This window comes from Nanorana parkeri, unplaced genomic scaffold (genome assembly GCF_000935625.1).
Source record: "Nanorana parkeri isolate BGI_ZX_2015 unplaced genomic scaffold, ASM93562v1 scaffold65, whole genome shotgun sequence".
Classification (NCBI taxonomy): Eukaryota; Metazoa; Chordata; class Amphibia; order Anura; family Dicroglossidae; genus Nanorana; species Nanorana parkeri.
In genome coordinates this window covers 445,093-457,797 of record NW_017306333.1, presented here as the reverse complement: position 1 = coordinate 457,797, position 12,705 = coordinate 445,093, and the positions used below count along the sequence as shown (strand labels likewise).

At 42.2% G+C, this 12,705-nt stretch overlaps 1 long non-coding RNA gene across 1 annotated transcript; it reads right to left on the bottom strand.

Annotated features, from left to right (window-relative positions):
* Positions 1–957: 957 nt before the first annotated feature.
* Positions 958–11,625, bottom strand: LOC108804558. The gene is made up of 3 exons (XR_001942366.1): positions 11,613–11,625; positions 3,771–3,777; positions 958–1,099 (listed from the first exon to the last, which is right to left on the bottom strand). It is a non-coding gene; the product is annotated as an uncharacterized LOC108804558 (long non-coding RNA).
* Positions 11,626–12,705: the final 1,080 nt, after the last annotated feature.

Below are 12,705 nucleotides of genomic sequence, written 5' to 3'. Positions count from 1 at the left end.
ATGTCCTTCCTTCTGGAGGGTGCCTGCTTTTGTTCCCCATGGTCCCCGTGTGTGTTGTGAAGTAGCCACCGCTCCAAGTTCACTCCAAGTGATGGACTACAATCTCAATACAAATTAGATAACTAAACGTGAGATTGTAGTCCATCACAGGAGTGAGCTAGGAGCGGTGAGTACATTACAACACACACAGGGACCAAGGGGAACAAAAATACCCACCCTCCAGAAGGAAGGACAGTGTCAATATGGATTCTGAGATGAAGATACATTTTTGGTAATAGTTAAGAAACTTGAATGTATTTTTAAGGTTTAACTCCTGAGTTTAGTGTCACTTTAAATAAATAGTTTTACTTACAATTATAGTTTCTTCACTTCCTGGCCCTCTTAGACATTTGTGACGTAGCCCATGCCTAAGGGATGCATCCTGGGAAGGTTACATCACAGTGCATTTCTGAGAAAGCTCATCTGGAAACTGCAAAATGTTGTGAGATCTTAGGGAAAGGCATTTTCCAAACACATGTGCCATTGTTCAGGAAGTAAAGGGAGTTTGATTAATTTGCCCTTAGTAAAAATGGCCACTATTAAAAGAATAGGGAGAACACTCCAAAGAGAAGATAGGGAGAACATTCCAAATAAAGTTAAAACAATCTAAGCAGTGTGATGCAGCTTCCACACTCAGACCTCACACATCACATCAGCCTGCAGACTAAAACTCAGTGGGCTAGTTTGAACGAGCCCTAAAGTAATGTGTTTGTCGGCAGTCTGTTTAGAATGCCATGATTTGATTTGCAGTGCTGCCAACAAAGCCATGGCATATGTGGCAGATCCTTTTTAAATTCTAAACTACCCTTTATGTCCTTAGTAACTTAAAGCGGACCTTCACACTCAAAAATCAAATTCTACCAATGCATCCCTCTATGTATGATGATTAATGATAACATAGACATGTCAGGTGTAAAATGCTGTGATTTTGAAAGACTTACACTTGCAGAGCATTCACTTCCTGATTTGAAAGGTCAAAAGGACTTCAGTTCGCCAAAGCAATGCACTCTGGGATCGCCTTGTCATCAGCAGAGCATTGCTGGGAAATCTCATCTGTAATCTCAGGAGATCTCAGGGAAATGCATTTTCCTCCCCTGAGATGATGGGCATGGTCACATGTTCTAGTCACATGTGCCAGAAATACAGAAAGTAAAAGGAGAGCTAGTAATCTGTCCTTAGTACACATGCCCGCTGTCAGAAGACTGGAGAAGAAAAGAGAAATAATGTATGTAAAGAATAAAGAGCCGGCAATTATCTAGAAGTATGAGTTTGTAGATTGTCATTCCTAAACATTTCTAAAGGTGTGTTTGTTGTTATTTTAAAGATATGGGTAAAGGTCCGCTTAAGGCCCCGTTCACACTGAGCGATTTATCGCGCGGTAATTCCCGCGATATCGCGGCTATTTACTGCGCGATATCGCTCTCCAATGCATGGCAATGGGGCAGAGGGTCCTGCTGTCGTGGGTCGTGCGTCGCTACAGCAGGACCCTTTTTGGAGTGGATTTTGCCGCGATTCAAAGCTTTTCAATGCAAGCATTTGCGCGATATCGCGCAACAAACGCACGATTTGCGAATCGCCAAGTGTGAATGGGGCCTGAAACTTCTTTCTACAAAGAATGATAAAAACTCCTCTTTAGAGCTGGGTCTCAATAATTATGCATTGTATTACACTGTGTACCAGGCAGGCTTCTAAAAATAATATCAGTAAATTATCATAACTAAGTAGATAGTGCCAAAGATCGTGGAGTGAACTTGAGAATGTGCTGTAGTTATGCCAGCTTTCAGAATTTGCATTATAATGATCAGAGTCATGTCTGCGAGTGAACGTGGCCTCAATTAACTAGTTAGCCCAGTGATGGACACATAATTTAAAGATGCATTTCAATTCCTGATCTCTGACTTCTCTGTAATGTTTTAGTTATCCACAAAGCCGAAGTTTTAAAGCCTTAACCTTAAAGCAAGCCTGTGCTTTGTGGTTGTAAATGCCAGGTCCGTATGGCATACTGACCTGGCCAGCTGGAAGCACTTTTGTAGGTCCGTATGCCATACGTCCTTGGCAGCGAAAGGGTTAAACTCAAACATTTTATAAAAAATGAATCCAGATCAGACAAATAAGCATTGCCCAGCACAGTATTTGTTACCTTTTTGTCCAAGGACTTAGTCATGCTTCCAAACAGCTCCAACTTTTTCAGCTCAACTTCCCTGAACTTCCTGTCCAGTACAAGATCACAAGGGACAGAGCAGTCTGCAGCTTCTACTAGGTCGGAGAAGAAAGAAGGCAGGAGGGAGAAGGAAGGGGGGAAGAGGAAAGTGTCTTGCCTTGCTGTGCCTGTTTGTTTGTGGAGACACACACAGCTTACTACTACACACAAGGATGGCTCCATAGGACCCTGCAGTGGAAAGGATCCACCCTAATATCTGCATGTGTATGTGGGGGGCGGGGACTTTTAAAAAATGTTTTCTTTTTAAATTTTTCTATGCTTCTTTATTTTTTTTAAGATTCTTTAATTTTTGTATTACTTTTTTTTTTACACACACAACTTTATTGCTATTAAATGGGGGGCTAAGAAGCTCCCTATGTGATAGCCAATTTACATGACAGGTCCTCTTTATGGAGACATCAGGGGTCTCCAAGACCCCTAATGTCACCTAGGGACCCCCAGAGAAGCTGATGAAGCAGAGATCTGCTTCATCAGCTTCTGTAGCTGGAGAGTGACACTGAATGCAGGAAGTGATGTAATATACATCACTTCCTGCATTCGGGGACTGAGAGGAGATCAAAGGGAGTTCGTATACTAAATGCCGTGTGGGCCGCCTGGGTCGCTATGGCTTCTCGGGTGCTGGCTGTCACTGACATAGCTCAGCAGCAGCTGTGAAGGAGAACGTTCCCCCTCACAGCCGCTGCGGAGCTGTGTCAGTGACAGCCAGCAGATGCAGCAGAATAGGCCGGTTACACCGGCTTTTGCAGCTAAAGAAGGAGGTGGGGCCTGCCTAACAGCAACCCCGCCTCCTCTCACATCACTGGCCAGCGATCTAAGAGCAGGTGGGGCCAGTGATGTAAGAGGAGGCGGGGCCCGTGGATAGGAGGCGGAGCCCGGGGACGGAAGAGGAAGCAGGGGCCCGGCGGTGGCGACCACGGAGATGGACAACGCTGACATTCTTCAGCAAAGAGAACAGTGAGCAGCACAGTGATGAAGGTCACCAAATCTCACCCAGATCTCCTGAGACTAGTCAGAGGCAGCAGATATACAACTATGAGGCTGTAGGCACAGAAGCAATACCAGACAAAAAATACATTTTTCAGGGTGTTGCTTAGGCACAAATAACATTTTCAGATGTCACCTTTAACATAACATAGAACCTTTTGAGTTCAGTTCCACTTTAACTGCAAGATATCATTAGGCAATAAAATGTATTTTTCATACTCTATTAGTGTCAGTTATATTGTAGAAGCACTTATGTTGATGATACAATAGAGGACACTCTGGCAGGTTCAGTGCCAGTCTGACACTGGATACATGCCCAGTATGGTCACTTTCAGCTGCAATGATATGCATGCCATAAACATTTATTATTTTTTAATTATTGTATTACAACATTTTCACTTGACTGGAAGGGAGAGCATATACGACTGCCTATAAATAAGATGCACACTTTGTTTAATTATAAATTGTAAAAATGATACAAAAATGGATAAATAAGAATTCATATTAATTTACCAATTGAAAAAACATTACAACTACAGAGTGCTTAAACCACTGTTATGAAACGTCATCAGTTGCAGTACGTTTCAAATATACAACTGTATTCCTTGTCAAACTCTAGATTTACATACAGCGACAAACTGTTACATAATTCGATAATCAGCTTAGTTTTATAGCGAGATATTATATATCTAAAGCTCAGCACAGAGAAACTTCTTAAAAAGTCCTCTGCCAAAAAAAAATCGCATCGATTGATATTTTTATTTCTTTTGGATTTCGGATGCAAAATTCGATTCAGTTCGTTATTCGGATTACGTATCCATCTGACTCTTCGTTTCGGAAAAATCCACAACAGGAAGTCACATGACCGTGCCTGTGCTGCAACTCTCAACAGCCAAAAACACATCTGATTGGCCAGAGAACAGTCACAGGTCCGATTTAGTTACATTTTGAACAGAATTGGAACAGATCCAAATTTTTCGTTAAATGAACATTCAGATTCGTTCACATTCGGATGAACGTGCGAATTTAACTAAATTCTTATGAATATCCTTTTGGAAGGAAATTAAATGCACATGGCTAGTGTTTATGTGCATTAGAAGCTACAGCTCGTCAGATAGAGTCTGCCTCAGTGCTTTCCTCCCCGTCTTACTGACCGTTGCCCACCTCTTTCACTCATTGGATTTCAGTTCTTTTAAACATGGAGGCTCAGCATCACATGTGGGTGTTACCTAGGGCAGTCTGAATGGAAATGCAACCTACCTAGAAACATATACTCCTTCAGAATGACATTCACCCATCAAAATATTTTGATATTTGCATACATTCCCCCAAGAGCTAGCCTACAGCTTGCATCAGGGCTTAGGACTCTTGAGAGGAGTACTGCAGCCAAGTTCTGTGAAGTTCTCGGGAAGCTATGTACAGCATGCTGCTGGCCCCTCCCACCAGCCATGATCTGCCTGCATTGCATGGCAGAGAAACACATTGGTGATATAATTGTGTCAAAAACGGTATGTAATGAAAACAGGTTCTATTTAAACATTTAATTGCCATGTGAATGAGATGGGGGAAGGAGGAACCAGGGAAGGCAAATATATCCCGGGTAACCTTCAGCTTCAATAGTCATAAATCATTTAAAAATAAATGTAAATGCCTATTTATTTACACATGGATGTGGTCTGTTTACAACATGTTATCAGGGCAGCCATCAGAAATGTTGGGGCCCTTTACACGGCTTTAGGCCGCCCCCGCCACCACACCGCCCACACCACCCTGGACGCAGGGCTGATTGGATGCAGGGCTTGGTGACGCGCTGGACTCAGGGCTTAGTGACGCTCTGGACTCGGCTTAGTGATGGACTCACCTGAGAGTGACCCTGCAGAGCCCACCATAGATGCTGCACAGCCCACCTGAGACTGTCTATAGTGGGCTCTGAAGGGGTTCTAAGGTAGGCTGGTCAGGGCTGAATCCCCCTCCCTCCTTCCTAGCTCCTCTTATCTGCACGCCAGGCCTCCTCTGCCGCCGGACTGGCCAGAAGTGACGTCTGCACGCCAGGCCTCCACTGCAGGGGCCCGTCCGCCTCCTCGCTCTTCACAGTTGGCCGATACTCATGTAAGGGTCCCGGGCGGGCCCCCAGGCTGCCCGGGCCCCTTACATGAGTATTGGCCGTACCCCCCTGATGGCTGCCCTGCATGTTATTATTTATATTTTGCAGTTTTTATGTGAAATATCGTCTCTGACATTTTTTAAAGCTGCTTTGGGAAATTTCCCTGCTCATTTTCAACACATTTCAACAAGAGTGGACATAATCCATTGAAATTACTTTTGTGAGAAGATTTCAAAACCCCAGAAAAAGGAAATGGGAGATTAAACTTTTGTTAAGTGCTCAGTCACACTAGATGCAGTGCGTTCCGGCCCGATTTTGGCCAGAACGCACTGCCTCACATTGCGGCTGGCTCACTTTCTAGTGGGGCAGGAGGGGGCGTGGTGGGCCATTCAAGTGAATGGCGCCATAGCCACGCCCTCCGGACGCAATGTGATCCGCCGCACGGGATCGGAATGGCACATTGAGCCAGCGCTCCGATGCTGTGCGGTGCGATCAAAAGGCTACAAGCACTATTTTTATCGCACCGCACAGGACCGGACCTCAGGCACAACATGCCTTGCGATCCCGTGCGGCGGATCGCATTGCGGCTGGAGGGCGTGGCTACGGCGCCATTCACTTGAATGGCCCGCCATGCCCCCTCCTGCCCCACTAAAAAGTGAGCCGGCTGCAATGCGAGGCAGTGCGTTCTGGCCAAAATCGGGCCGGAACGCACTGCATCTAGTGTGACTGAGCCCTAGGTGACCATTACTTTTGTTGTTGTGTTTGCTGTTTTATGCCAGTGTTATGCTTCTCTGTCTATTTTTGTATTAATGTATTATAAAGCAAATGTTCTGGCAATCTTTATGAATAGGGAATAATTTTGGGTCTGTAAGGATTTGGCATGAGGAGGCTCCTCTCACATTGTGTGGGAAATCCAGCAGGCAAGCATAGCACAGGAACTGTGAGAGTCTGCTGCAGCATCACCTTAAAGAGTACCTGTCACCACCATCTGCTATCCCGTGGGGGGGCTTGTTGTGGATGTGTGCGCTCCACCCTGGGACGCAGATGGCCGGCGGAACCGTGCCCCCCCGTTACACCCGGGCGCCCAGAACTCTGGTTACGCCACTGCCTCCACCCTCTGTCTCACTCTCAGGGGTGCGTGAACTAGAGCAGCAAGGGGAGGCTCTCCTCATCAAATGAGGCTTACATCAGGTATGTGACGCACATCTTCACTCCTTCTCTACCCCCCCTCCACCTTTCTTTTTTTTTCTTTCCCTCCCTCCTGCTTTTTTGTCCTCTACTACCCACGCACCTACCTTCATGTCTGCCACTGACCCCCCCCCCCCCCTTCCCTCTCATCCCTATACCTTTGAACCTACTCCCCCCTTAACACCCAACACCTATTACACCAATGTTTTTTTAAATGTATTTTCGAATGTGGAAATAGCAGTGAATGGGGCTCACATATATGGCTTTGTGGTTGGGTACACATTATTCTTATGGAATTAAAGGAGAACTATGGGGTTAAGGCTTTTCCCCATAGTTCTCCTTAGGGTAACGGGAGGACACAAACTAGCGTCCTCCCGTCACCCTAAGCTCAGTATACCGCGAGCTACTGCTCACGGTATACTGAGACGCCGCAGCAGATCCCGACAATTGTGCCGGGATCCGCCCAGCTGTGTGACTGACAGCTGGCTCTGCCTATCTAGAGGATCGGAGCGGGGAGGGGGGAATCCAGCCCTTCCCCTGTCACGGCAGAGAGCCGTGACAGGATCGAGAGGTGAGCAAACGCCGGTATGTGTTCGCTCACCTCCCGATCTACTGAGCCGACCTGTGACAGTTTCATTGTCACAGGTCGGCTAGAACTATGAGGTGAGTGAAAAGCACTCACCTCATAGTTCTCCTTTAAATCATGTCTCATCATGCATCTTCAATTTTTTTTCTAAAGGGTTTTATGATAATTTGTAAATAAAATTGATTTTTCTTTTAATATAACTGATAGAACTCATATGTATAAGATGGCACCTTTAAAATGCAATTTTTCACAGCTGCTTATGTTATCCAACGCTGCTGATAATGATCATCAGTGATTTGTATCAGATTGTAGTGAGCTACAGCAGCACCTCTGTAGCTGGCTTGAAATTGCCAGAGAAGCGGAGAGATATGTAGCTGCTCTAAATTTCAGCTACATAGTTTCTAGTGTGACCTGGCCCTACGGTTCAGGATATCTCATTAACAAGGGTCAGGCAAGATCCATCGGGAGGGAGGGCATGCTTAAATCCCCTTGCTGAAAACAAATGTGCCAGACTTGTTTTCAGGTCTCTGATTTTTTTGTATACTTAGGAAATATTTCAGACCCCAGTTTTCCACCAGATCATTGCCTCATTACTTGGCACAGTTATTTATGCGCGTACAGGATGTGTCAGATATTTTATTTACAGCTTATTACTCAATACATTACACTTTTAGAGTTTGCAATATTTTATTTTTCTTTTCCATATTTTCAATCCATCTTGCCAAGGTTATTGGAGGCTTAATATAGTTTTTCTTTGGCAAGCTTTGATCATTCATCTGTTCTGTAATCTACAACCTATATAATTATCCAGCTGTATTGATTTCTGACACCTACATTTAAAGTAGGTGTTAATATCCTTAACTCCTTATCCTTAAAAGGCTATCACCTTTTAAATGCTGCTTCCCAATGCTCTCATATTGCCTGAATACAGTTTCTTATAAATCATAATGTAAATACCTGAAAGCTTTTTCTATGCGGTCACATGACCACAAAGCTCCAACGAGTCTGTTTCTCTGTGCAGGTCCGACAATGCTGCTGAATGCTTAAAGTGGCAGCGAACTCAGGCTTCCAATCCTAAAAATGTATCTTGTTTGCCTATCACCTGGCTGTAGATCCTCAAATCATCTCTGAATTGGTGCTGACACTGTCCTTCCTTCTGGAGGGTGCCTACTTTTGTTCCCCATACTCCCTGTGTGTGTTGTAAAGTAGTCACCGCTCCAAGCTTGCTCCCGTGATAGACTATACATGAGGTTGTAGTCCATCACTGATCACGGATGGACTACAATCTCCACTTTTTTCATCTAGCCTTGCTCAGGCACTGATTCCTTTGATTTTTCTTTTAGTAAGATTTTCACATCCCTTGAATTTCTCGGTGGCTGTTTCCCACCCCTCAGATTGGTTTTGAACATCCCATATGCCCATGAATTACTACATTCTTGTGTCCCTTAATAGATGATAAAGAAAATAAAATTTTTGTACCTATTGTAAAATCTTTTTCTTGAAGCCACTCACCCCATGTTGTTGGCCTTATATAATGCTTGCTCACAAAACTGAGGAATGATGGTTGAATGTAAGGCTATTCCAATGTACATACTGTACATGGATAAATAAGCATTCGTATTACAGTAAACAGAGTCAGATGAGGTGAATTTCAGTTCTGTTTAAGACCTCCAAACTGAAAGCTTAGAAAAGATGACAGATGAAGCTCAGTGGTATTTAACACAATGTTATGATTGCGCCATGAAGTCCAACCTCGTCTGCTGAGTTGTCATTGGATCTTACGAAAGACAGTGATGATGACCTGCCATTAATTTCTGGAAATATCGCTCAGCATCAGACTGCTGTGCACTTGATGAGAACCATGAACCAGAATAACAATGATATTCATATAACCTTGTCTGAACACAGCCGGGTTAATCATCGTGTCAAGTTATTATTCGGGCAACCTTTACTTATTGTTTTTGTTATAACTAAGTGACATTTATTCAGTATATATTTTAGAATTTTCAGAAAAGTTCAAAACTTTAAAGGTGAAGTCAAACTAAGTAAAATTAAACATCTATTATACTGAAGCAAATTAAGGGGCATATTTAGTTAAAGGTAAGTGATTGTTTTGCTGCTCATTCCCTTGCTTTTTCACCATTAAACACACATTAGTTTGGTCTCCATATTATAAAAGCAGATTGGCCAGCATGAAATTGAAAATATTGAATCCCATTATATACCTTGTATGTCGATTTTCCTTTTTGTAATGAGACATCCAGGTCTCGGTAATATTTCTAATACAGTATATGCAACAGCTGCCAAACCCAATCTGATTTTGTCCTTTGAGTTTTTTAAGAGTTTGTAAATAGGTTCTTATGGAAGCTCCTACATGCTCACTGAAAAACAAATTTTCTATACATAACAATTTGGAGTTTAGCCTTAAAGTCCAACTCTAGTTGGACAGTCTGTGTTTGGGTTTAGGCACCCGTTTACATGCGCATGTTTACTCAACATGGTGTATACCAGCGTACAGCCACAGACAGCTTTTAACCTCTATGGGAGGGTGTACGTAACATTTGTTGGGGAAAATACATCGGAATTTATGTTGTATGGGTTCAGCCACCCATGAGCCCCAACAGTCTTGAACATCCAGACTCCTGAACATTATAACTGCTTACCAGGTGCAATCCAAAAGAACACATTAAACTTACTCAAAAACTATTTTTCTTTCTATGTTTCTATGCCTCTGCAATGTTTTTAAGACAACAATGTTTTTTGTAAATAATATTACTGATAATAGTTTTTTTTTAACCTAGTTTCTATGTAAAGTTTTTAATTATACATGTATATGGGGAAACCATATTTGCTCATTACATATTCAGGCTCTGCCTCCTGCTACTTCTCAGTGCTACAAAGTTGGGCTCATTTACTAAAGTAGTTGAAAATCTTCACACAATAATTGTGTGAATATTCACTGCAGTTTTCCAATTATGTGCCAATGAAAAAGGTAAACAAGAATCTGCTTTTCACATGATTGGATAATTGAAGTGTATAGTCTCACAGTTTATTCTGTGAAAGCTTTAACTCCTCTAGTAAATCTGTCTCAGTGTTTGTGAACTGCTACTCCTTCTCACAATGCAAGACTATACTCTCCTTGAGTGGCTGCTGTAGCTAACAGCTTTTCTTAACAGTTGTTAAGAGATGGATGACTGCATGGACATTTAACTCTCTCTAGTGGCTAATTTGTAAATCTCTATATTTGATACAACAACACAAATATGGAAGAACAGGCTTGTGATAAGTTTGAAAGTCATTAAAAATATTTATTTAAAACAACAGGTTCCCTTTTATGCCCCCTACTTTGTAGCAGACACTCTTCTTTCTTTTACATTAAGTCAAAAGCTGCAAAAGAAAATCAGAGTGTGCATTCACTGGAAATTCATGCTACCCTTTTTTTTATTATTCTTTCAGCCCAGTGTTAGTTAAAATGGTTGTCGGTATTTACTACATAATATGCCTACACTAATATATTTAATCACAAACACACAGCAGACGACTGAATACTGAAGCTTATATCACTTTTATTGGTACTGAATGAGACATGCAGACAGACAGTTATGTAAACGACTTACACATAGAGTAAAAAAAACACATAATATTTCTTATTACATTGTAACTGAGATAGCAGAACTGTCCAATAACACAGTATTGAACTCCCATGTTATATACAAACTGAAAATGTTGTAACAAGACTAAACACAACTACATGAAAAAGCTTACAAAAAATGCTGTTACATAAAAAAAAAACATTCTCACAGTGTTTGGTTTCCACCCTTGTTAAAGTGACATTAAACCCTCAGATTTTTTTAACATAAACCAATACGGTAAAGTGTGCCTTAGGCCTGGTTCACACCTGGACGTTTTACAGCGCGTTCCTACGCTCTGTAAAACGCTCAACATGTGAAAAACAATGATTGCCTATGGGCATTGTTCCCACCTGGGCATTTTACAGCGCGTAGGAACGCGCTGCAAAACGCCCTACGCCCAAAGAAGTACAGGAGCTTCTTTGGTGCATATTTGCCGAGCGTATCCATTGGGATACAGCCAGGTAGCCCTCGGAAGCGCGCGTTTGTCGCGCGTTTTCTTTACAGCGAATCGCATATTCGATACGCCCAGGTGTGAACCCAGCCTTACTGTAATCCATGGTAGTTTCCCTTCTCTTTGCTGCTCTTCTTTTTAAATCCTTATCGCTTCTTATGCTGGGTAGAACTTCTATTTTGCAGCTGACTGCCTCTTCTCTGGAATGTTACATGGTGTCTGTGTGCGCGCTTCCAGCCTGAGCCAGGATTACAGGATGACGTCCTCCCGACATCTAAATCCCCACCCACTTTAGATTGGCAACAGCTGCTGCCTGCATGTGCCGTTGTTTTACTCTTTTCTGCTGTGTTCTTGTGTGATCAATTCTCCTAATCAGAGCAAGGTATTTTTTTCTGTTTTTTTTAAACAAACTTTATTGCTTATGTTTTTTTCATAAACAACCTATTCATTGAAAAAACATAAGCAATAAAGTTTGTTTAAAAAAAACAGAAAAAAATACCTTGCTCTGATTAGGAGAATTGATCACACAAGAACACAGCAGAAAAGAGTAAAACAACGGCACATGTGGGCAGCAGCTGTTGCCAATATAAAGTGGGCGGGAATGTGGATGTCGGGAGGACGTCATCCTGTAATCCTGGCTCAGGTCGGGAGCGCGCACACAGACACCATGTAACATTCCAGAGAAGAGGCACTCTGCTGCAAAACAGAAGTTCTCACCCAGCATGAGAAGAGATAAGGATTTAAAAGGAAGAGCAGCAAAGAGAAGGGAAACAACCATGGATTACAGTAAGGCACACATTACAATATTGTTTTATGTTAAAAAATCTGAGGGTTTAATTTCACTTTAAAGAAGAAAAGAAGGCTATTGCTACATTTAAAACAGGAATAGGAATATGAAAATTCAGGTATGTTTACCTCAACTTCTCAAGGCAGCAAGATAAGTGCAGTATAATGATACAAATCGTATTCAACAGGGGAGCACTTCAACCATGTTTCTCCTGATGTGATAAAAAATGAGTACAGGAAGGTGCCTAATATTGCAATCATTACTCTGGGTCTCTAATGCAGTGATTTTTTTTGCGGAAAAGTGTAAATGTATTTTATTTTTTTTATTTTGTTGTAGCTGTTGGACATTTTATATAAACAAGCACAACCTGATCACTGCTTACTTATTGAATTCCACACCTTGGGACTGTAAATGGTGCCACTCAAATCAATGAAGTAACAGGATGTCACCAGCACACCAAAAATGTGTCAAAGCAAAGCTTCTTTAATGGAGGCATAACAATATTGTTACAAGAATGGCAACGTTTCAGGGGTGCACAGGGTCCCTTCGTCAGACTCAATATATATGTGTGTGTGTGTATATATATATCTATATATATATATACATATATATATATAGATATATATATTTATATATATAGATATATATATATATTGAGAGAGTTTGGGGGATATAGCACAATGGTAAGCGCTAAGTGACCACTCCTGAAGCCG